This window comes from Gopherus evgoodei, chromosome 4, assembly GCF_007399415.2.
Source record: "Gopherus evgoodei ecotype Sinaloan lineage chromosome 4, rGopEvg1_v1.p, whole genome shotgun sequence".
In the NCBI taxonomy this organism is placed as follows: domain Eukaryota; kingdom Metazoa; phylum Chordata; order Testudines; family Testudinidae; genus Gopherus; species Gopherus evgoodei.
In genome coordinates, this window is record NC_044325.1 from 78,396,384 (window position 1) to 78,420,616 (window position 24,233).

The 24,233-nt window shown below is 42.9% G+C and overlaps 1 protein-coding gene across 3 annotated transcripts in view; it reads right to left on the reverse strand.

The window, feature by feature from the left end:
• TSPAN18 (tetraspanin 18) overlaps positions 1 to 24,233 on the reverse strand; it is a 188,182-nt gene that overhangs the window by 87,744 nt on the left and 76,205 nt on the right. The window lies entirely within an intron of this gene.

The following is a 24,233-nucleotide window of genomic DNA, read 5'->3' on the forward strand; positions in this document are numbered from 1 at the left end:
ACTTGATAACAGTCGGGATGTGTAGGAAGGCAGAGAGGGTGGAGTCAAAGATGACCCCAGAGTAGTGATGCTATGAGACCTGGAGGAGACCTTCTGTCCACAACAATGGAGAAGGGCAAAAGTGAAGCAAGGGGTTGGGAAGAACACTAAGGAGCTTGTTTTTATCCATGTTAAATTAGAACTGCCAGTGAGCCATCCTGGATGATGTGATGGAGAGACAGACTGGCTAGAGAGAAACAGGACAAGAAATAAAAGCTGAATCCTTGTGAATGGATAAAGTATCTCAGGGATAAGGTATAGAGTTAGAAGAGACAGGGTGTCCCAGGACAAAACACTGTGCAACTTACACAGAAAATGGAGGAGGGGGAACTGCCAAGGAGATGCTGAAAGAGCCATTTAGAAGTTGGATATAAACTGGACACTAGGAAGTTTAGACTTGAAATTAGACAAAGGTTTCTAACCATTAGGGAAGTGAAGTTCTGGAACAGCCTTCCAAGCGGAGTAGTGGGGGCAAAAGACATATCTGGCTTTAAGACTAAGCTTGATAAGTTTATAGAGGGATGGTATGATGGGATAGTCTAATTTTGGCAATTAATTTGGCAATTTATCTTTGATTATCAGCAGGTAAGTATGCCCAGTGGTCTGTGATGGGATGTTAGATGGGCTGGGATCTGAGTTACTACAGAGAATTCTTTCCTGGGTGCTGGCTGGTGAATCTTGTCCACATGCTCAGGGTTTAACTGATCGCCATATTTGGGGTCCGGAATGAATTTTCCTCCAGGGCAGATTGGCAGAGGCCCTGGAGGTTTTTCGCCTTCCTCTGCAGCATGGGGCATGGGTCACTTGCTGGAGGATTCTCTGCAGCTTGAGGTCTTCAAACCACAATTTGAGGACATCAGTAACTCAGACATAGATTAGGGGTTTGTTATAAAAGTGGATGGGTGAGATTCTGTGGCCTGCATTGTGCAGGAGGTCAGACTAGATGATCATCATGGTCCCTTCTGACCTTAAAGTCTATGAAGAGTCGAACCAAGAGAGGAGGAGACTGCAAAAGCCAAAGAAGGAGGGGCTATCAGGAGGAAGAAGTGATCAGCAGCATCAAACACTGCAGAAAATTCAAGGAGGAGGAGGACAGAGAAAGTGGCACAAGGATTGCCCAGGGAGAGACTGTGCGAGACCTTGTCAACAGAAGTTTCACTGGTGTGGGGAGGGTGGAAGGCAGATTGGCAAATTTCTGGCTGTGTGTTTCAGAGAAGTAGTATTTATAAATGGTAAGAAGACAGCAGCAAGTGAATGGTGAAGGTGTAGGGAAGCATTGAGAATGGACAAAGATACATGACTAACCAGGAGAGGATGGGTTCCATAGGAAAAGTTGGAGGTGGTTTACATAGTGAACAAACAAAAAACCTTGTAGTCAGTGTTTGGGGTAAAGGAGGAAGGGCCCTTGGGAGAGGAGCAGGTAGAGAAAGGTCATACCAGATCTTCTCGGTCTTCCCCTCGGAGAAGTCAGCAGAATGCTGGGCAGAGAGGGAGGAGCAGTACATGCCATACAAAGTAGTTGCTCTGCTGAGCAACACTGGGTCTGGATTGCACTCTCACTGACAGATGGGATTCAGACAGGAACTGGTGCAACACAAACCTATGCCAGAGTGGTTACAGGGCTTCTCTCTCTCCTCACATTCCCCCTTCACCACCTCTCTCCTCTGACTAGCACAGCTCTGGCATCCCCTGTGTCCTTTCAAGTGCCAGATGTCACATGCCGGTCTGGAGTTTTAGCCTCTTACAGCATAGGGGGTCCAAGTGTGTAATAAACACATTTATGGTTTAGGAGAAAAGATTGAAAGGAGTTTGTCATCTATCACCCATCAGACAATCCCAGTGAAGCACACTGAGATGGGGGCGCAGCACAGCATGCCAAGCCTCCGTTCCCTGTTGTGCTCTCTGAATGAGCCAGCCAGCATGAGCTAGCACAGCATTTATTTTGCTAGCCAGCAAAATGTAAATGTCATTAGTGTTTAGCAAGCTGGTGAGTGCTAATGTCATGCCAGGCCGCGTTCATTAGATCCCTATCATGCACACTGGTATCAGCAGCTCTCCCCTCCACCCCCTACAACACCTTTGTCTTCCCCAGTGTTATTTCATACTTCCCAGATTTAAAAAAGGATGGAAATAGGAAACTAGAACTCTAAACGTTGGGACCAGTCTGACATAGCCAGACTTGTGACACATACACCTCCTATGTTGTTAATTCAGCAATCGTAGAGTGGTAGCATAGCCCCTGGTCTAACCGCTACACAAACGGTCAGGAAGTCTGGCTTCTATTTTTGGCTCTGACACTGGCTTGCTATGTGACCCTGGGCAAGTCAATTAGGAATACATTTTCAGCTAAATCTCCCCCATCTTTCACATATGTACACATACATGCTTGTTCCCTGCACTTCACAGATGCAAGCACCTAAGGCTGCTATATATTCCAAACAGATGCACCTATGCAAGTGCTAGACTATTTAAAGGGAGAAAAGAAGTATTGACATGAGTGCAGCTGGTTGCATGTACAAAGTGTAAGCATAGGTGCTTGTGTGTGCAATTTTGTCCATGCACATGAGTAGATTGTCCATGGAAATCTACTCCATTAATCTCTTTAAACTCTGTTTCTTCAAATGTACAATAGGAATATTTTCCTGCCCCTTGAGGGGCTAATTCATTCATGTTTATAAAGTGAGACTATCTGATGGAAGGTGTCATAGGCAGGAGCACAAATTACCATGAATCATCAAAAATTTGATTCAGTGACATTTTTATTAACAATTTTCCCTTTCCATTAGGAAGGTATAGTGCTGCCCTTGTAGGTAACAACTGTTCATTGTCTGAGGCCATTTCAACCAATGCACCATTAGAAACAGAAGCACAGGGCTGTAACATAGTTAGAGTCACTAATGTTATATTTTGAGTTGTATGTGTTCTTGTGAGAGACATTTATTCATGTATCTTCAGTCATCTCAAATCATAGGGTTAGAAGGGATCACAAGGGTCATGTAGTCTAACCTCCTGCCAAGATGCAGGATTTGTTGTGTCTAAACCATTCAAGACAGATGGCTATCCAGCCTCCTTTTGAAAACCTCCAGTGAAGAAGCTTCCGCATCCTCCCGAGGAGTCTGTTCCATTGTCCTGCCATTCTTACAGTTAGGAACTTTTTTCTGAGATTTAATCTAAATCTGCTATGCTGTAATTTGAACACATTCCATCTGTCCTGCCCTCTGTGGTAAAGGAGAACAACTTTTCTCCATCTTTTTATGGCTGCCTTTCAAGTATCTGAAGACAGCTATCATATCCCCCCCTTTAATCTCCTCTTTTCCAAACTAAACCTACCCAGTCCCTTCAGCCATTGCTCATATGGTTTGCATTCTATCCCTTTGATCATTTTTGTCACTCACCTCTGGATCCTTTGCAGTTTCTCTACATGCTGTCTATACATTGGTGACCGAAATTGGACACAGTACTTCAGCTGAGGCCTAACCAGCACAGAGTACAATGTTATTATTACTACCCGTGACTTGCATGCTATGCCTCTGTTAATGCAACCTAAAATTGCATTTGCTTTTTTTGCAACAGCATCACATTGCTGACTCATGTTGAGGTTGTGATCCACCACAACTCCCAGATCCTTTTTGGCAGTGCTGCTGCCAAGCCAGTTTTCCCCCATTCTGTATTTGTGCATTTGTTTTTTCTTCCCTAAGTGTAGTATCTTACATTTGTCTTTGTTGAATTTCATTTTGTTGTCTAAAGGCCAGTTCTCCAATTCCTCAAGATCCCTCTGAATTTTAGCTCTATCCTCCAAAATAATGGCCACCCCCTCAGTTTTGTGTCATTTGCAAACTTCATCAGTATACTCTCTAGGTCATCCAGGTCATTAATAAAGATGTTAAACACCAGACACAGAACAGATCCCAGTGGAACGCCACTTGAGACTTCCCTCCAATCCGACGACATTACATTAATAGTTACACTTTTTTTGTGGTTGTTTAACCAATTATGTATCCACTTAATGGTAGTTCTGTCGAGTCTACATTTCTCTAGGTTACTTATCACAATGTCATGTGGGACTGTGTTGAAGTTCAGATATATTATGTCTACCGCATTCCCGCTATCCACCTGATCATGGAATATTATAGACAGAAAGGACTGATTAGTTCACCAAGCCCATCCTTCCTAGCCAGTGAAAGATTGTGCCCTTCTTTGTCCAATATTTGGTCCAATCCAGTTCTGAACAATGGAAGAAATGGAATTACCCTTCTTTCATTTGCCAGACCATTGCAAAGTCTAACAGATCTCATGATTAGGGACATCTCATATAAACTGTCTACATCTTCTTCACATTAATTTCATCCCTTTACTCCCAGCCCACCTATAAAAAATCTGGCAACATGGTGATGTTAGTACTATAAGAAGACAGGAAGCCATCGACAGTAGGTCTGCCTCTCCAATGGGTTAGTTAGGAGCTCAAACTCCTCTGCAACCTCTACACACTTTCATCTTGCTGATATCTACAATTCCATTTATAGCCATTTGTCACCTTTGATATTTAAATGCAGTCATTGTACTGTCTGGTCTGGTAAGTGCACTAGGAATTTAGTTTCATGCTGTAGCCCCAGTTTGGACAGTAGACACCAGTTTGTAGTTTCTTGCTGCTGTACCCTCTCTCTCAAATCCTGTGTCCTAGCCTGCAGCCTAAGTGCCCAGAGAGGATGAGGAAAAGTTCTCCTCCACCAGGATGAAATTAGCTCCTATATCTTGCAGTCTATAAGGGCACTGGCACTGGATTGGTGTATGTAGAAGCAGATCCATCAGTCTCTCTCGGTTCAGTGCCCATCTCACCCTAACATCGAAGTGTTGTGTGACAGTGAGCAGATGCCCCCTCCATGTGCAGACTCTACAGATTCTGTCTATCAGCTCTGACACCAGGGAAGTAAGAAGGAATCCCTCTTCTGTACACTCCTCAGTGAAATTTCCTCATATGTGCTCCTCTTTCTCTGTGGCTCAGAATCTTGGGTGGTTTAAAGAGCGCAGCTTGGTTCACTACTGGAGATAAGAAGTTTTATTCAGCCCTGTTCACAGATCCTTCTCCTGCCACCATTTGTTAGTTGTGTGGCACTGTGGGGTGGATGCCTTGCTTGCGGGGTTTTCTGATCCCTCTATACTTCCACAATGATGGACATATAAAACACAATTAACCAGGCACAATGAATGAATAGAGAATGTGAGAGAGAGAAAGAATGGATGACGACGATGAAAGAAACATCTAAGTTGAATGTTCCTATAAATCGTGAGCAACACCAAACAGATGTAAAACCAGCCAATTTCTCACTGCATTTTACAGCTACCATGACGTAAATTGCTGTACATTAAATACAGCTAAGATACAGCCACGGTCTTGGCACTAATTTGACAGATGCTGAGATGAGCGGTATCATAAATCAACATCTCAGCCTGAAACATGGTAAAAAGCTGACCGCTCCTGGTTTGAAGTGTGTATTTATTTACATAGACAGTTCACCAACATGCCAAAAGGCTGATGAGTATGTGGTAGCTCTGCATTTTAAAGCATGCCACCAGGCACTCTGCATGAAGTGGTTCGTCTGGCCAGTATCACCAGTTTCCGTTTATTTCCTTTGGGGGTGCAGGGGTGGGGCATCTCACCTCTGTGTCAGACATGACATAAAACAGACTTGGCTCCTCTTCAACAGCTTGCTATCAGAACACAAGAAAACACTTGGCCTCTGCAGCAGCACCACCCACTTCAAAGGCCTTGCACCAGCCTCAGGGACTTGGGTACCTTTGATATGAACATGAGAAAAGCCCTTGAACACAAGTTGTACACAGCTCCTGGGGATCCACTTTAACAAGATAGGAAGTTAATTAAGTGGGTAAAATCCCACATGTTGGAGGAACAGCTGAGGAATTATCTTTCTATCAGGTCAGCAATGAGGAATAAACCCCTCCCCCCACACACAGACATTAACAGCTTAATATGAACTCATTGGCATTCCAGACCTGGTACAAGACTTGGAGTTCTCAGTAGAGGCATATGCAGCAGCAGCTGCAGATCAGACATTGGGCAAAAACACATTTTGCCCAACTGAAGGTGATGCTGGTAATGTGCCCATAGGCTCACACCTATCCAGCATAAAATGGACCAGGTAATAGCAATCCGCCTCTTTTACATGACAATTGAGCCCATGGAGACCATAAGCCCCTTGTTGCAATGCTCTGTCATGGTCCCAGCAGTCTGGATGCCCGACACACTACAACACAAGCTGCAGGGCCTGATTCTGCTCTTAGTGCAAACCAGGAACAACTCAGTTGAAGTCAGAGTTGGTAATCTGGTGTAAGACCAGTGTGAGAAGCAGAATCAGGCTCGTAGTTTCCATGTAGTACACTTTATACTTTATTGAAAAGGAAAGTAGCATGAAGTTTTGTTTTTGACCATCCCTGTATCAGAGAAATGAAAATGAGTTTCAGAGAGGGCAGAGAGGGAGATAATAGTGAACAGATGACCTACAACCTACTTGATCAGATGCTGAACAAGTCCACTTCCTTTACCCTACAGCATCTCCCTAGGCTGCTTGCCATTAAAAAGACCGCTTTGCTCACCCATTACCACTCAGCAGCATCTAAGAATGCAATTTCCTATTCTATGTTGTGACAGACCCAGGCCAGTGTGGTACAGGAGTTTGGTAGAGGGCAAATATACTAGTTACTGGCTGAGTAGTTTTCTGTTCCCTGAGTGACTAGAGCAGGGGCTGCACTGGAGTAATCAGGAACCTGCTAGAACCAATTAAGGCAGACAGGCTGATTAGAACACCTGCAGCCAATCAAGGCAGGCTAATCAGAGCACCTGGGTTTAAAAAGGAGCTCAATCCAGTCAGGGAGAGAGGAGAGGAAGTGTGTGTGAGGAGCTGGGAGCAAGAGGCACAAGGAGCTGAGAGAGAGAGGCTGTGCTGCTGGAGGACTACGGAGTACAAGTGTTATTAGACACCAGGAGGAAGGTCCTGTGGTGAGGATAAAGAAAGTGTTTGGAGGAGGCCAAGGGGAAGTAGCCCAGGGAGTTGTAACTGTCATGCAGCTGTTACAAGAGGCACTATAGACAGCTGCAATCCACAGGGCCCTGGGCTGGAACCTGGAGTAGAGGGCGGGCCCGGGTTTCCCCCAAACCTCTCAACTCCTGATCAGACACAGGAGGAGTTGATCCAGACTGTGGGGAAGATCACTGAGGTAAGCAAATCAGCCAATAAGCACAGGACCCACCAAGGTAGAGGAGGAACTTTGTCACAATGCATAGAAAAATACTGTGTGTGCGCTCAGATGCCACTCAACAACAAGCCATGACTTTTTAATGGCAGCCATTGCAACAGTGGTCCTCATGACATGGAGCATGATCAGGAAGAAGGCACACTGCCCTACTGAACTAAGGGCTTGTCTACATCAGAAAGTTGCAGCGCTGGTGAGGGAGTTACAGCGCTGCAACTTTGAAGGTGTACACATCTGCAGGGCACTACCAGCGCTGCAACTCCCTGTTTGCAGCGCTGGCCGTACTCCCGTTTTGTCTCGGGTGTAGAGGATCCAGCGCTGGTGATCCAGCGCTGGTAATCCAATGTAGACAGTTACCAGCGCTTTTCTTGACCTCCGTGGAAGGAGGAAGCCTCTGGTAATCAAGCTGGTTTCCTTTCCCGGTTTGCTTTCTCGGTCCCGGAGCCACCCAGCAAACCGCAGGGAAGGAGACCTGCTTGCTCGGGGTTCCGGGACCGAGAGAGCAAACCGGGAAAGGAAACCAGCTTCGCCGCGGTTTGCTCTCTCGGTCCCGGAACCCCGAGCAAGCAGGTCTCCTTCCCTGCGGTTTGCTGGGTGGCTCCGGGACCGAGAGAGCAAACCGCGGCGTTCCCGGTTTGCTCTCTCGGTCCCGGAACCCCGAGCAAGCAGGTCTCCTTCCCTGCGGTTTGCTGGCTGGCTCCGGGACCGAGAGAGCAAACAGCGGCGTTCCCGGTTTGCTCTCTCGGTCCCGGAACCCCGAGCAAGCAGGTCTCCTTCCCTGCGGTTTGCTGGCTGGCTCCGGGACCGAGAGAGCAAACCGCGGCGTTCCCGGTTTGCTCTCTCGGTCCCGGAACCCCGAGCAAGCAGGTCTCCTTCCCTGCGGTTTGCTGGGTGGCTCCGGGACCGAGAGAGCAAACCGCGGCGAAGCTGGTTTCCTTTCCCGGTTTGCTCTCTCGTCCCGGAACCCCCCTTGAAGCCGCCCAACAGCGCTGCAGTGTGGCCACATCTAACACCACTTGCAGCGCTGGTTGCTGTAAGTGTGGCCACTCTGCAGCGCTGGCCCTATACAGCTGTACTAATACAGCTGTAACAACCAGCGCTGCAAAATTTTAGATGTAGACATGGCCCAATTCTTCTCAAATTACTCACTAACAATCTATTTTGGGAACATTTTGGCTGTTCCAAGTTACTAGGGCTGTGGAATTTCTATTAATTTTCTCCACATAACTCCTTGACTGCCCTCCAAAAAGATGTCTTCAAAAGGCCTTCCTGTCTTACTGTTACTATTTGTATTCTAGTAGAACCTATGGGCTCCAACGGAGTTTGGGCTAGAGCTGCTCAAAACTTGGGACTTCTGGTGTGCAAGAAATTTTGGTATTCTAAATCAGAATGAAACAACATTTAAAAAAAATTGTCTCTTATTGGAAATCCCCCAAAAATGTGTTCAGGAAACAGTGATGCATGGTGTCTCTGAAATGAAATTTGCTCCCTGGGATTGGCAGCTGTTGAGTGAAATTGACATTCATGACAGTTTTATCTCTAGAACATTGTCTATAATTTAGCGAAAGTTTGTCAAATCTGATTTGCTTTCACAAGAAATTTTGCAATGAACTGATGTTTTCAAAAAAACACTTAGTTTCATTGGAAAATTTCTGATCAGCTCTAGACAGAGTTCCACTTTGCTAGGTGCCATGCAAACATATAGTAAGGGACTATTGTCATAAACAGATAGCTAAGGGTTAATGTCTCTTTCACCTGAAAAAAAAGTAACCTGAAGCACCTGACCAGAGGACCAATCAGGAAACCGGATTTTTTCAACTCTGGGTGGAGGAAAGTTTGTGTCTGAGTTCTTTGTCTGTCTGCCTGCCTCTCTCTCAGCTTTGAGAAGTGATTTCTGTTTCCTGCTTTCTAATCTTCTGTTTCCAAGTTGTGAGTACAAAGATCATAAAAACAATAAGGGTTATTGTTTTTCTTTTGTATTTACATGTCTATAGTTGCTGAAGTGCTTTGAATTGTATTCTTTTTTAATAAGGCTGTTTATTCAATATTTCTTTTAAGCAATTGACCCTGTATTTGTCACCTTAATACAGAGAGACCATTTGTACGTACTTTTCTTTCTTTTTTATATAACGCTTTCTTTTAAGACCTGTTGGAGTTTTTCTTTAGTGAGGAACTCCATTGAAAGTGAGTCTGTACTCACCAGGGAATTGGTGGGAGGAAGAAGTCAGGGGGACATCTGTGCGGGTTAGATGTACTAGCCTGACTTTGCATACCCTCTGGGTGAAGAGGGAAGTAATTCTGTTTTCCAGGACTGGGGAACGGGGAGTGTGGAGTCCCTGTGTTTAGACTCACGGAGTTTGCTTCTGTGTATCTCTCCAGAAACACCTGGGGGGGGGAGAAGGGAAAAGGTTTATTTCCCTTTGTTGTGAGACTCAAGGGATTTGGGTCTTGGGGTCCCCAGGGAAGGTTTTTAGGGGGACCAGAGTGTCCCAAAACACTCTAATTTTTTGGGTGGTGGCAGCAGACCAGGTCCAAGCTGGTAACTAAGCTTGGAGGTTTTCATGCTAACCCCCATATTTTGGACGCTAAAGTCCAAATCTGGGACTAAGTTATGACAACTATATGCCCTGAAGTATAACTAGGCAGGACAGCAAAGAGTGGGAGAAACAAAGTACTATTATTCCCATTTCACAGATGGGAAACAGAGAGAGAGATAAAAGAAGTGACTTGCCCAAAAGATCTCACATTCTGTATCAGAGATGGGAAATGAACCAAGATCTCCTTAGTCTCAATCCAGTGCTTTAGTCTGAAGATCCCTTCTCACTCTCTGCCTTTCCCTCTGTTTTTATTAGTTGTGCATGATGTTCTGTAGTTAAGAATAGAAGCCCATACTCAAAAATTCAATCACCAATCCACTGACAACACTGTGAACAAAGAATTCCCATCTGGCATGCAGAAACCTCTCCAAGGAGACTGATTTCTTTATGTCATATGCTGTGTGTATGGCAAAACACCTCTAGCATTTGACACTGTTTTTGATATATTTAATTGTAGGGCATTCTGCTGACCTGACCAATTAGAACAATGTTGCAGCACATGTATTCCTGAAGCAGATGTTTTATACATTACCTGCACCTTATCAATCAACACAGTTAATACCCCTACCATATGAGATAATTATTTTGCAATTACATTGAAACGAGTGATATTTCTTGCAAAGGTTTCATTAATTATCCAGGCTTGCCAAAGGGTAAGGATAATGGAATATTTTCCCACCATCACTGCCTTTCATTAATCCAATACCGTCCTGGCCCAAAATCTATTGGAGAAAGAAACTGAAGATGCTTCCTGAGTGATAGGAATATTTTATCTACTCTGAGGGAGCAGGGTACCTAATAAAAGCATCTGCATTGTTAACGGCAATTTACATGTTGTTCTTTTAACCAGCACTTCCTTTGTTTTACTACATTTGAAACATCTGGAGTCTACGAAGAACAACCTTCAATGCAACCCTTTTAAAAGTTATTCCTTCTTTATTGACTCAGGAGCTGCAATTTCTGTTGGCTTGAACTGTTAATTTAGATTTGCTGTCGCTTTTCCCTTCCTTTCCTTGGTGGCAGCCACTGGGTGCTCTTTGGAATTACGAGGCTCTAGCACTAGTGTTTTCACATTCAAAATTGTCACTTTAGAAGCTCTGATAATCTGGGTATTTTGTACCACTCATTTTCTCAGGTCCTCTTCTCTCTCCTGCATCTCCTTCCTCACATTCATCCAAGCAAGCACACGATAATGACGCCTCTTGACACCTTTAGGAAGGATTTTCCAAGAATGACTGAAGCACCAGAGGAAAAACTGAGCACAAGACAATGTACAGCAGGGGGCTGAGTCTGCATTGCTGGCAATTCAAGTATCGCATGCCAGAGAGCTTACTCTGGCCAGGTTTTGATTCTCCCTTTCAGAATTTAGTGCCATTTGTTCATTCCATAGCAGGCTCTGGGCATCTCCAGCCTAATTTTTTACTAGTTCAGTGCTTTAAGAGATTTCCAAGAGAAAGAAACTGGTATGCAAGGGGGTATTTTATAGCCTTGTATATCTCTTCAACTCTCTCTTGGAATGCATGCTTAATACCTTATAGCTTGTATCTCTGGTTTATATCTTCTTCAGATCCCCTTTCTCCAAACAAACTCCAGTCTTCCCACCAAACACAACATTCCTCTTAAGATCCAATTATTTTTCTTTAAAAGAAAAACAAAGAAATGACAATTTTAAAGGACTTAGCAATGATATTTCAAGAGAGACAAGCTCAAACAAACTCATAACTGTATGGTAGAGGCTGAGGAGAAAGCCATAGGCAGGTATTTATGGAAAAGGATAAACAGTGCTGTTCCATTATCCTCTAGAAATGAAGACTCAAAGCTTCTGAAATTCCCTTCCCACCCCTCCACTCAATCTAAACTGTTATGACCACAAACCAAAGCTATTACATACTGTGAGTCTTGGCATTTTCATCATCTTCCAAATATCTAGCACATGGCTCAAAGGTTTAAGCATAAAGGTTTCACTAATTCAGACCAGTGAATTTTGTGGTCAGTGCATGAAATGAGACTGCCAAGTGCAAGGGAAAAAAGGAAAATTGTTTCTCTGAGCACAAAAGAAAAACACTAAAACCCCTTAGCCCACAAACTTTCTGCTTACCAACTCCCTGCCCCACCCACACATTCCCTCATGAACTCCTTTACAAAATCAAAGGTAGTCCTAGCTCTGCTAACACAAAAAATAAACCCATAATTTAAAAAAAGCAAGGAATTTACCACAGTTCACTTTCAAATTATCAGTCACCCTCTGCATAAGGCTGTTCTAGAGGAACAGATCAACATAATTGCAGAGTATAAATAAGATTCCTCAAACAAATGCTGATGGGAGTTAACCAGATTAGAGCATTTTTACATTAAAGGCCATTTTACATCAAGCCCTATGGTGAAGGGAAATTGTATTGTAATAGGGGAAACATTTGGAACAGTGGTTCTAAAAGCCAGTCCGCCACTTGTTCAGGGAAAGCCCCTGGCGGGCCAGGACGGTTTGTTTACCTGCCGCGTCCGCAGGTTCGGCCGATCGTGGCTCCCACTGGCATGGTTCGCCGCTCCAGGACAATGGGGGCTGCGGGAAGGGCGGCCAGCACATCCCTCGGCCTGTGCTGCTTCCGACAGCTCCCATTGGCCTGGAGTGGCGGACCGCGGCCAGTGGGAGCCACGATTGGCCGAACCTGCAGATATGGCAGGTAAACAAACCGTCCCGGACCGCCAGGGGCTTTCCCTGAACAAGCGGCGGACTGGCTTTGAGAACCACTGATTTAGAAAATGTTAAAACGGATGCTGTAAAGTACGTCAGGGAAAGTTTGGTTCACCTTGAAATTGCTACAATCTCATGGGGAAAGAACTCCAGATCCACAATATTTGAAGACACTCGTCTCCCATAAACAAGAAATGTAAAGGGTATGGGAAGAATGCCTCCATTTTTGTGGGTCCACTAGAAAAAAAAATAAGTGTGAGAGATTCCCTACTGACTCTGCAGCTGTATAACATGAACCTTGTTCCCAAAGCTCTGAACTAGGACTGACTGAAAATGGTAAGGATTTTTTGCAAAAAATTTCAATCAAAACAGTATTTCAGTTTATGGAACTTCTCAGTTTTTTGATGAACCAATATAAAACAATTATTTTGCTTAATTTCATATAGAAAAAACATTAAGTTTTGGTTTTTGAAAACTGAACATATTCTGAGTTTCATTTTTGGGGTCCATCCCAATGGAAATGTATTTGATTTGCAAAAACTAAACTAAAAAACAAATGTGAAACAAAAGAAAAAATATTTCATTTAATCAAAATATGGAAAATTGCAAAAAAAAGATTAATTTTTTTAAAAAGAAATGGTTTCCTTCAAAAAGCAATTTTTCATTGAAAAAATTTGTTCAACTGCACTCTGCATGTTCTGGCTGATCACAATGACAATTACAGTGGCAAACAAGTAGGTGAACAGAGAGAGAGCATGCTGACTTAAGCTGCATTAGATATACAGTGTGTAAATGGATGGAGACACATAGGATACATCTATGCTGCAGCTGGGATGTGCTATTGTAACCCATGCACCTTTGGGGTGTGGTGTTCTGTCCCATCTAGTGGCACCAAGACCACTTAGAGAGAGATGATGAGTCTGCTCTACAGCCTTAGCTAACAGGCAACTGGCATTTAGCTCATGTGGTAGAGGCTCATGCACTAGAGCTCCAGAGGCCCCAGGTTCGATCCTGATGACTGGGGTCTGTTGGCATCATACTATTCCCAGCTAAGATAGATGTACACATGCTAGCTTTGCTCAAGCTAATGAGGTAAAAACCAGCAGTGTAGCCAAAGTGGCACGGGCAGCAACTTGGGCTAGCCTCCTAAGTACAACTTCATCTGCAAGACCATCCCTAGAGGGGTGCAGGGTCTGGGGAAGAAGTAACAAATCCGTCAATGCCAATCAATCACACTAGCCTGTGGGGCTGCTGTCACAACATTTTTTCCCAGATCTGGACCTTAGTGTCCAAAATATGGGTGTTAGCATGAAAACCTCCAAGCTTAGTTACCAACTTGGACCTGGTATCGCTGCCACCAGCTAAGAATTATACAGTGCCTAGCTCACTGTGGGCTCCCCAAAACCTTCCCTGGGGGACCCCCAGACTCAGATGCCTTGAGTCTTACAACAAAGGGAAATAACCCCCTCCCCTTGTTTCCTTGTTACTTCCTCCCAGGCTCCCCTCCCTGGACGACCCTAGGAGATTCCCTGCTTCCAGTCCTGGAAACACAAGTACCGAGAGATCTAATCTCTCCCCCTCACCCAGAGGGTATGCAAAGTCAGGCTTAGCAAATCTAACACAAAGAGATTTTCCCCCTGACTCCTTCCTCCCACCAATTCCCTGGTGAGCTGCAGACTCAATTCCCTGGAGTCCCCACTAAAGAAAAACTCCAACAGGTCTTAAAAAGAAAGCTTTATATAAAAAGAAAGAAAAAGGACATTAAAATTAGTCTCTGTAATAAGATGACAATATACAGGGTCAATTGCTTAAAGGAAAAAAAATGAACAAACAGCCTTATCCAAAAAGAATACAATTTAAAACATTCCAGCAACCACACACGTGTAAATACAAAAGAAAAACAATATAAACCTATTGTCTTACTATCCTTGTACTTACAACTTGTAATTAGAAGATTAGAAAGCCTGGAGATAGAAAAATCACTCTCTGAGCCGAGAGGGTCAGACGCAAGACAAAGAACAAAGAACTCACACCCCAAAACTTCCCTCCACCCAGATTTGAAAAAGTCTTGTTTCCTGATTGGTCCTCTGGTCAGGTGTTTGGTTCCCTGTGTTAACCCTTTACAGGTAAAAGAACATTAACCCTTAGCTATCTGTTTATGACAGCCGCACAGGGCCCAGAGCGGTCACCCCGATTCACCCTACCAAAGGGATGGCTCTGCCCATCTGAGTACATGGGGGGGGGGCAAGAGTCTAGCTGCTGTGACCATATTGCTAATTTTAGCTCACTAGTCTGAGCAGAGCCAGTATGTGTACATCTATTCAAACTGGGAATTGCACCTTCCAGCTGCAGTGTAGATGTCACCCTTAGTGTTAGCTAACCAGGGTCCGACCATGCAACTGATCTACTAATTGAGGAAAGGCTGTAGGATTGGGCCCTAAAGGAAGAAAAGTCTCAGAATTTTTAAGATTTTTGGCACCATCACCATCAACAATAGAGAGCCAGGAGCTGTGAGGGCCATTTTCAAAGTGATGCCAGAATGGACTACTGATAGCACAAATCTGGATGGATGGAGCCGGCCCCTCTGAGGCGTCCAAAGACATATGCCCTAATTCATCATGGATGGCTGTCCGAGAACATCAATTGCTGGAAGGGGCAAAGATTCAGAACCTCTGGAACTAAACAATGCACAATGAACCAGACAGTGCAAGGAAGGATTTAGCATTAACAAGGGGGTGGAAGGTAGGGTCATTCTGCCTTTTTCTGCTGGGAGAATGAAAACCTTATTTCCATGAGACAGGCAGCTCTTACAACCCCACAGCATCTAAAAGAGGTGTAATGGCTTCCTAATACTCAAATCCTTCAGGAGACAGCAAACTATAACAGAGCACTTTTTATTTTTTTGCAAAGCAAGGTAGAAAATGTGTGAGACAGTTCACTGGACCAAAATATATGTATAACTACCAAGAAACTTATTAGCAACCACAGCATGTGGTGAAAAGAAAAGATGAGGTCATGTTTTCCCCTAGCTAACACTCAGTTGTACAGCACCTTATGGCAGTTCTATGCAGTATGGCATTTAGTGAAATTACAGTATGCAAGAGGGAACTACGGGCAGAGAGAGGGAAGGCTGTTTATTTCCTGTTGGTTAGTTTCTCATGGCAGCATTCTTGAGGACTCTTGCCAGTTTACATTACTAGCACGTCTCCCCTTCTCAACTGTTTTTCATTAGTTCTTCACTTTTTCTTTCCACCCCATCCCAGAGTCTGCTGTTCTGTCCTCCTTTCTTCAACGGCTTTAACAACGGGAAAGCCTGAGAGTGCAATAGAAGCCAGAAAGCAAGGAAGTGGAAAGTTACTTTGGTTAATGTTGCATTATTAACACCACAATACAGGGCAACATGTATATAACACAGCGAGATGCCCCAGCTAATTCTGCAGCAATATCAAACGAACCCAGTACCTAAAGTTCAGAGAATCTCAAAGCACTTTTCAAAGATGGGCAACTTTGATAACCCCCATTTTACAGACGGAGAAACAGATCACGGTCATAGAGTATCAGTGAAAGAGTCACTCTGGTCTCTCGACACCCAGTCACCAGTGCTAATCGCCAGTGCACTGTCTCTCTGTTGCATAGTTAAAGCTAGAGAAGTTATTTTCTGGGATAAAGATGCTATAGCAGCAGAGGCGGGGAGTGATGCAATGCAAATCTTTTGGAGGCAAGTGGAAAACCCAGCAGTTCTGAGGTGGTGAACAGAAGAGGTACAGAAATCACAAAAAGAACTATGCTCCCATTGAAATAGGTAGCAAAAATCCCACTCACTGCAGTAGAAGCAGGCAAGAGCCCCCAAAAAATATTGCCCATGCAGTGAAACCTTTTGGCCCACATTTTCAAAAGTGACTAGTGACTTAGTACTTCCGTATCTGGGTGTCCAACTTGATATACTTTGAAAGGGGCTGATTTTCAGAAAGTGCTGAGCACCCAGTTTCTGAAGATCATGCCCCTTTAAGCGGTCTCAAATTGGGCACACAGATTTGGAGGTACTCAAAGTCACTAGTCACTTTTGAAAATGTGGACTTTTTGTCTTGCTAATCCATGCCATATTTTACCCCCCGCCCTGATCCTCATCGGCTCCACATCAGAACAAATACATTATTTTAATACCTAATTTTCAAAATGTATGTTCTCTGTGCACGTGCTTATAACAATCCATAGAAGCTTGAAACCAAAACTTATTTTCTCAGCAATTTATTTTCCCTCCATTATGCGGCTTTCTTCACTTGTAGGGTCTGCTCCTGAGAACTGGGCTATGCACTAAAGCTAATTGATTTTTTGGTTCACCAGCTGAACTAAAATATGTGAAAACATTTTTTGTTTCACATAGACATGAAACAAAGTTTTTTGGTTTCCTGAGCAAAACAAAACACTGAAAAAAAATTCATTTTTGGTCAATTGAAACCAAGACCTTCTGCTTTGAGGCATGGACAAACATGAGGAGAAGGAGCTTCCCCTTTTTATATCCTAGTAGGCCAGTGATTACAACTCTCACCTGTGATGGGGGGATCCAACTTTGAAACTCTGCTCTGGGGCAGGGAGTTGAACCCTGGTCTCCCCACTCCTGGGAGAGTGGTCTAACTATCAGGCTAGTGGCTATTCTGGGGCGCTCTTCTCTCACTCTCCCCTGCTGAAGCTGCTCCATTTTGTCTAAACCATTAAACATTCACTGGAAAAGGGACTGGAATGCAGGTGTCCAGCCTCCCATGCAAGTGGCCTAACCACCAGGCTACAGAATGCTTCTCTTTTTCTCTGGCCCAATTAATAGTAAAATATTTATACAAAATGTAACAACTTCAGCAGGAGAGACTGAAAGAGACTTACCTCAGAGTACACTATACCCATTAGTTAGAGTACTTGCCTGGAATATGGAAGAGAATGGAAAACTTGTGTTCAAATTCCTGGTTCAAATCAGGCAGAGTGAGGTCCTAAAGGTGGGTATCTCAGATGAGTGCTCTGACCACTGAGCCAGAGGGCAAAAGCTGGGCACCAGCACCATCACCACCACCTGTTATGAATCTACCCCAAAAAGGTTATTTTTGGCCAAAACTATCTGGCAAATTTGACATTAATTTGTGAATAATTTTGAGTCAACCAAAACAGCATTTTTTGATGCACAAACTCTTAGTCAGAAAAAATTCTCCCAACTTTACTATGCACACTGGTTTGTTATTGTAGGTTTATGCCTCACAAGTAGGTCTGTGCACCCTGTTATATTTTATAAGGTTGCCTGTGAATTCTTACTGCCAATGAGCATGGCTTCACTGCTGCTTGACTTCTTTCCTCAATAAATTTGTATTGTTTCTGTTTTCCTCCTACTATTGCAATAAATGTCACATTCTGCACATCAGCATTTCACACCATCCTGGAAACCATGAGAGTGGGAAAAGCACTACACTGCCCACAAGAGCGTGAGCAATCCTGACTGAGGAAGGGTGTGAACAAAAAGGAGTCTTATTGGCCTGAAAACATTAGCTTTTAAGAGAGCTCAGCTCTCATCTAACCCATTCCACGAGAATTATGGTCTATGGCAGGCAGAATATGGGCTAATTAGGCAGAGTTTGCTCTTAACAAACCGCAAGAGGAAAAACAACAACTTTCAGTTGCATGAACTCTCCACTGAATTATTTGTTTTGGACTCATACAGAAATCAGGCTGCCATTAATATTAGCACATTTCTGTCTCAGCCACTGAAGTAGGTACAGTAGCTCTCTTCAAGGTCTATGTTCCATTCTAGTTGAAGCCAGATCTATAAAAGATCTTCAGAAAGTGACTTCCAGATGCTGTAAACTGAGCAGAGCTCTTTCAGAAGGGAAATCTCTCTTCTGGTTCACCTGGGAAAAACTGTTGCATACAATACATTATTAGTTAAGACAGCTTATAGCATCTGGCTACCAGTTGGCAAGATTCAGCAGTCTGCAGACAGCTGAGGAAAGGACCATAAAGGAATAATTTCAACCAGCTGGGTAATGTTCTCAGGTGCATGGGAAGTCAGCCCAGGAATCAGGAGAAGGCTGCGCATTCATGAAACTCACTCTCTTTTGCAAATGTGAAGCCCAACCCATGCTTTAGACACCAGGTGGTGAAGGAGAGTTTAAATCTTTGAGATTTTGAAGTCAGAAGCTACTCAGGCAGAACTATTTATTCAACTCAAGTGTATTTAACTGAAGAATCAGATGTCTCCTGTAACTTGACATAAGCAACTCTGAGTCCCATGAAGTGAAAAGATGGAAATGGCATGGGCATGATTGACCATCAAGCATTCCCTACAACATATGTGCCAGAACCTCAGGAGTAGGATATATGATGCTAAAGCCCCTTCCCCAGTCCTGCTCCCTCAATATGGGATAAGTGGCATCATTTAAGGAAAATAAATAGCTTTCGATTGGTAAGAGGGATGAAGAAGATTCAACAACTGGCTTTCATCATAGCAGAGGGGAGGAGAAATAGCTTCTTATGCTCAACCAGTGGACAGACAGACATCCCTTCTGTCCTCTCTTAACCTTTAATTTGGTAAGTCAGACAAACTGGTGTGCTCTCAAGCAGGTTGCCTTTTTTCAGATTAGCACATATCTGCCCAACAATGAAACAAGAAAATACCTCATTTAAAAAAAAAACAAACAAAAGAACCCCATGAGAGGCAACATCCCAGCTCCAGACTCTGGGACAATCTCCAATAGGCCATTTTCCACCATACTGCAATCAGCACACCCAAACTATATAAGGAGCTCTTGAAGGAAAACTGAGACCCTAGCTGAAAGGAAACAAGATGCTAGACTTCAGGGACCAACAAAAGGAGCAGAGGGACACAGCAAAGTGAATTCCAAAAGGCCTGATTCACAACACCTAACTGGCTTGTTTGCATATGGAGAGAAAACTGGAGAAGTATCTCTGACACATTCCCATGAGGTTAGACCAGGGGTCGTCAACCTTTCAGAAGTGCTGTGCCGAGTCTTCATTTGTTCATTCTAATTTAAGGTTTTGCGCGCCAGTAATACATTTTAACATTTTAGAAGGTCTCTTTCTACAAGTCTATAATATATAACTAAACTATTGTTGTATATAAAGTAAATAAGATTTTTAAAATGTTTAAGAATCTTCATTTAAAATTAAATTAAAATGCAGAGCCCTCTGGATCAGTGCCCAGGCCCCGGGCATGTGAGTGCCACTGAAAATCAGCTCACGTGCCACCTTCGGCACACGTGCCATAGGTTGCCTATGCCTGGGTTAGACACAAATGAGAATCTTATATTCTCGACATCTGAGCTATTATATTTTATCTTTTCCCAAGGACAGTTTTCTCCTATATGAAAATGATAAAAGTACACGTATCTTTACTGTCACCTGGGGAATAAAAGAGAGTGTGCTTCCAGGAAGATGTTATGTGTAAGGGGCCCTCAACTCTGGAATGCACTTCCTGGACCTGCTGACTTCCTGAAAACACAGCAAAGCCCATCATTGTACTTGGACATTTGAGGAGTAAGGGATGCACTAAGAACTGGAATATGTTGATCCCATATTTCTGGTTGGTCACTGTCCGATTATGGGGAGGTGTGGTGTTTTTTTTTTGAGGGACACAGGGACAATGTTTGAAACAGCACATTCTGGGGGTTTTAAAATCCATCAAAGGTGATGAATCTGGTACCATCAATTAGTACATTGGAAGGAACAACTCCTACCCTAATAATCTATCTCAGAGCCAAACCAAGCAGAGCTCAGCCAGACATGAAGGCTGGGCCCACTGGATTCACAGAAGATGGTTACATTTGAAGGCTTACATTGTTAGTAAAAACACAGACATGTACCTTGTTCCCATAACCAGAGAGATTCACATAGACATAATTTATCACTGAAGAATATTTTTATGATTACTAGTAAAGAGATAGACAAATACTGGAAAAAATCTTTGGTTATTCTTTCAAATATTAACAACAAATGTGCTTCAGCTACGTTTCTGTTTGCTACACTTACGTTCATATCCATCAATATTCTACCAACTGAGGTTACCAGCAGGAAATTAATTAATATTAAGCAAATATTGGAGACTATGTGCAGAAAGTGAATTTTGAACTTCAGTGCACATATCAGAAACCTGACCCTAAGAATTACATTCATCTAGTCAAGGCACAGAAATAATATCAGATGGTCTATATATCCAAATCAGCACTAAATGACACAGCTGGATTTTCAAGCATCATATTCACAATTAACTGTTTGCAGACAGTCAACATACCACAAATTAGCCAAAAGAATTTCTGTGAATAATTTCAAATAAATAATCCAGTTGAGAAATATGTAAGCTATTCATGGACAATTTGCAAACAAACAACAAAACACTATTCATTAAATATTTTTTTTGCTGCAAATTATTCACCCAGTTTTAGTAACAACATTTAGTAACAACAGAGGTAATTAGATCAGGGGTCAAGAATGTACTTTGTCTCCTTCTTTCCCCTTGTATAGCATTGCACAATAAAGCAGATGTCTATGATAATGCTTTATGTTCTTGAATTATTGCCTCTCTGAAGCATCAGGTATTGATGAATGACGGAGGCAGGAAGACAGACTAGATGGACAGCTGGTCTGATCCATTCTGGCAACTCTCAAAGTATTAACTGTCACTGATGATGATAAAAATAAATCAGAATTTTGTGACAATGTTAATATTCAACTTTATTTCTATGAGATAAAGGCCCAGATAATACTTCTATCCTCTTAATGCACAAAAGAGAAATTAAGCCTCTAAATTCAATGCAACAGGAGTTTTCTTTCTGCTATGAATTTCAAAAGTCTCTGATTTGAGGTCCGTGTTCTGCTAACTTTGTCCAGGCTTTTTAAAAAGGGCCAGATTCTTATACAATTAGTCCCACTGGAACCAGTGAAGCTCCTTGTAAGGGTTGCAGGATCAGGGTCCAGATCTGGACATGACTTGAGGTGGAAATAAACTGTATGAAAATAATTAATGCTATTATTCTTGCATGTCTCTGTATACAGAGAGGTAAAAAATAGATTATTCACACTTTTGTAAGAAGTGCAAATGAAGAGAGAGAAAATATTTTGGATCCCAGGATTCAGGGTAAGCAGCAGCTAGGAATGTTCTATCCAAATAGTTCCACCATGGTAAATGCTGCCTATAGTCTATGCTTTCTGAGTTTTCTATTTAATCAGGAAAGCAATGGGTTATGTGACCCAGAAATTGACAGCTATGTGCCACTGTGCCAAGATTTGCTCAGGGAGTTACAGGAAAAGTCTGTGTCACATTTGGAGAAGGGTCCTAGTTTGAGGAACAAGCCCCAAAAGCCACAGATACTGTAAAAATATCAGGTTTCCCTACAGTCACGGCTCTAGTTAGAATGTGACAGGAGCTGAAGCTACTGGAATGGTATTGCAACTTGTGATAGCAATTTAATGGCTTTGCTTTATCATCCACTTTAGGCTTTGTTTGCCTTATGAATTACTTTGTTTCCAATGCTGCAGTGTGGCAAGCGACTTGCATGCATTGTTTTCATTCATAAGGTTTTATATCCCCCAACCTGACTAAAATTAAAGCTCCATGCTGCGTGGCTGTGTGAGCACCAGTCAAATCTACTAAATGAACAACCTCATTTTAATTTAGGGAATAAGACCTTCAGGAAAAGATGGTGCTCCCATTTTAACTTAAGCTAGCAGCGGTGGTTCATATAAAGTAAGGGGTGCTTTCATTAATAGGAGCATCTACTAATTGTAAAGGCCATCCTCTCTCCTTATTTCACCCTATCACTGCGATGTCTTATCTCTATACCTTTCCATGAGTTACACTTCTAGGGAATTTGAATGATCACACGACTTAAATATTCCCTCCTTATAGGGTAACACAAGTATTTTAAAAGCAGAGGCTGATAGCAACAATGTGTCTATTAGACCTGGCACATGACCCATCTAGGAACTTGCTTTTGAATGTTACTTGATAACTAGAATGCTAGCCAGGAAATCTTAGCACTTAGTTACTCTTTGCTGTGTGTGTCTTTTCCCACTTATCCAGGGTACCCTTTGCTAACCTGCACTAGATTAATTTGACAGCAAATGCTGCAGAAGATGTGGATTACACCCCACACTAGCACATCAGTGTGGTATGATGAAGTGTGCAAACAAGACTAATGCCTTTGGAATTGAGAAGAGAGAAGTTAATTGAAAAGGACAGGAAAGTGACTACAAATACATTGTAGGATGAATGCAGAACTCAGTGATTTGGCCGCGGCTCTGATGGTCTCGCTAGTTAAGAGTAATCATATTACATCTCACACTCAGTCACACCCTTGTGACATGCTTTCCTGTGACCTTCTTTCCTCTTGTTTGGGTCACCAATCAAAGACAATTCCCAGACACCAAGCACCTCCTCTGGGGTTTTATTTAAACAGACAAATAGTTCTGGAGAAATGGGAGCCTCTCTCAGTGACATCCAGGTGATTTCCTGAGGTTTCAGATATGATTAAAAGAACCAGCGATACACAGCCTTGCAATTTCTCTGTCTGCCTCTTGCCACCAGCCAGACTGCTGATTCCCTTATTTTAACTCCTTTGTTGCTCCTCTCACACTAGACCTGCAACCCAGCTGCTTTGTACATCCTCCATCAACTGGATGAAATCTATCTTCAGACTACTTCAAAAGGGCATCCGGATTAGCTGGGGTGGGGTGGAGCCTCCCAGAATGCTCTCCGCTTTGCCCAAAAGGAGACCACTCTCGGATATGTCCCCAACTACTGCTTGTCAAAAAATAAAATACATCATAATATTCAGCACTTACACAGACCTTTTTTTCTTCAAACTTTAATCTTTCCAACACAACACAATCCCACCCAGTGAGATTGGTCACATTATCCCCATTTTACAGTCAGGAAAACTAAGGTACAGATGGGGGACATGACTTAACTTAAGACATAGCTGGGAAACATGGTCGGATTAGTGGACGGATTAGAACCTAATAAGTCTCGGTTGCTAGTCCTCTACTCTAACCACAAAATCATACCTCCTCAACATAACTAAATCCCTTCACTTTCCAATATATTGCAGCTCTCTGCTGCCACCAGGATACTAGGCCAATATATCCAATTTTGCTTATTTTAGAAGCAATGTTAATATTTTTAAATGTTTAATTTAAAGGGGAGTTGAAAGATCACCAGCAAAAAACAAGTCCTCACCATTCTAACAGTAAATCAATATCCAAATAAACACCATCTTTAGTTGCCTTTCAGCATAGTTTTTCCCACTGAACTAACTTTAGTCCTCGTTTAGAAGGTCCCTGAAGGCGCTGACTTATGGGTGCTGACTCCAAGAGACAACCTAGTCATGGATTAATTTTAAAAGCAACAATGCACCTTTTCTCTTGAAGCTTCACAAAGAATTTTACTTTTTAAATATTGTAAAGTTTACATTGATCACTGATTTCAGGCTTGATCCTGCAAGCCCTTACTTGTTCACATAGCCCTTACTAACCCATGCAATCCCACTGAAGTAAATGGAAGTATTTGCATGAGTAAGGATTAGGGCTGTCAAGTGATTAAAAGTGTGATTAATTTTTGTAAAGAATAATAGAATACCATTTAT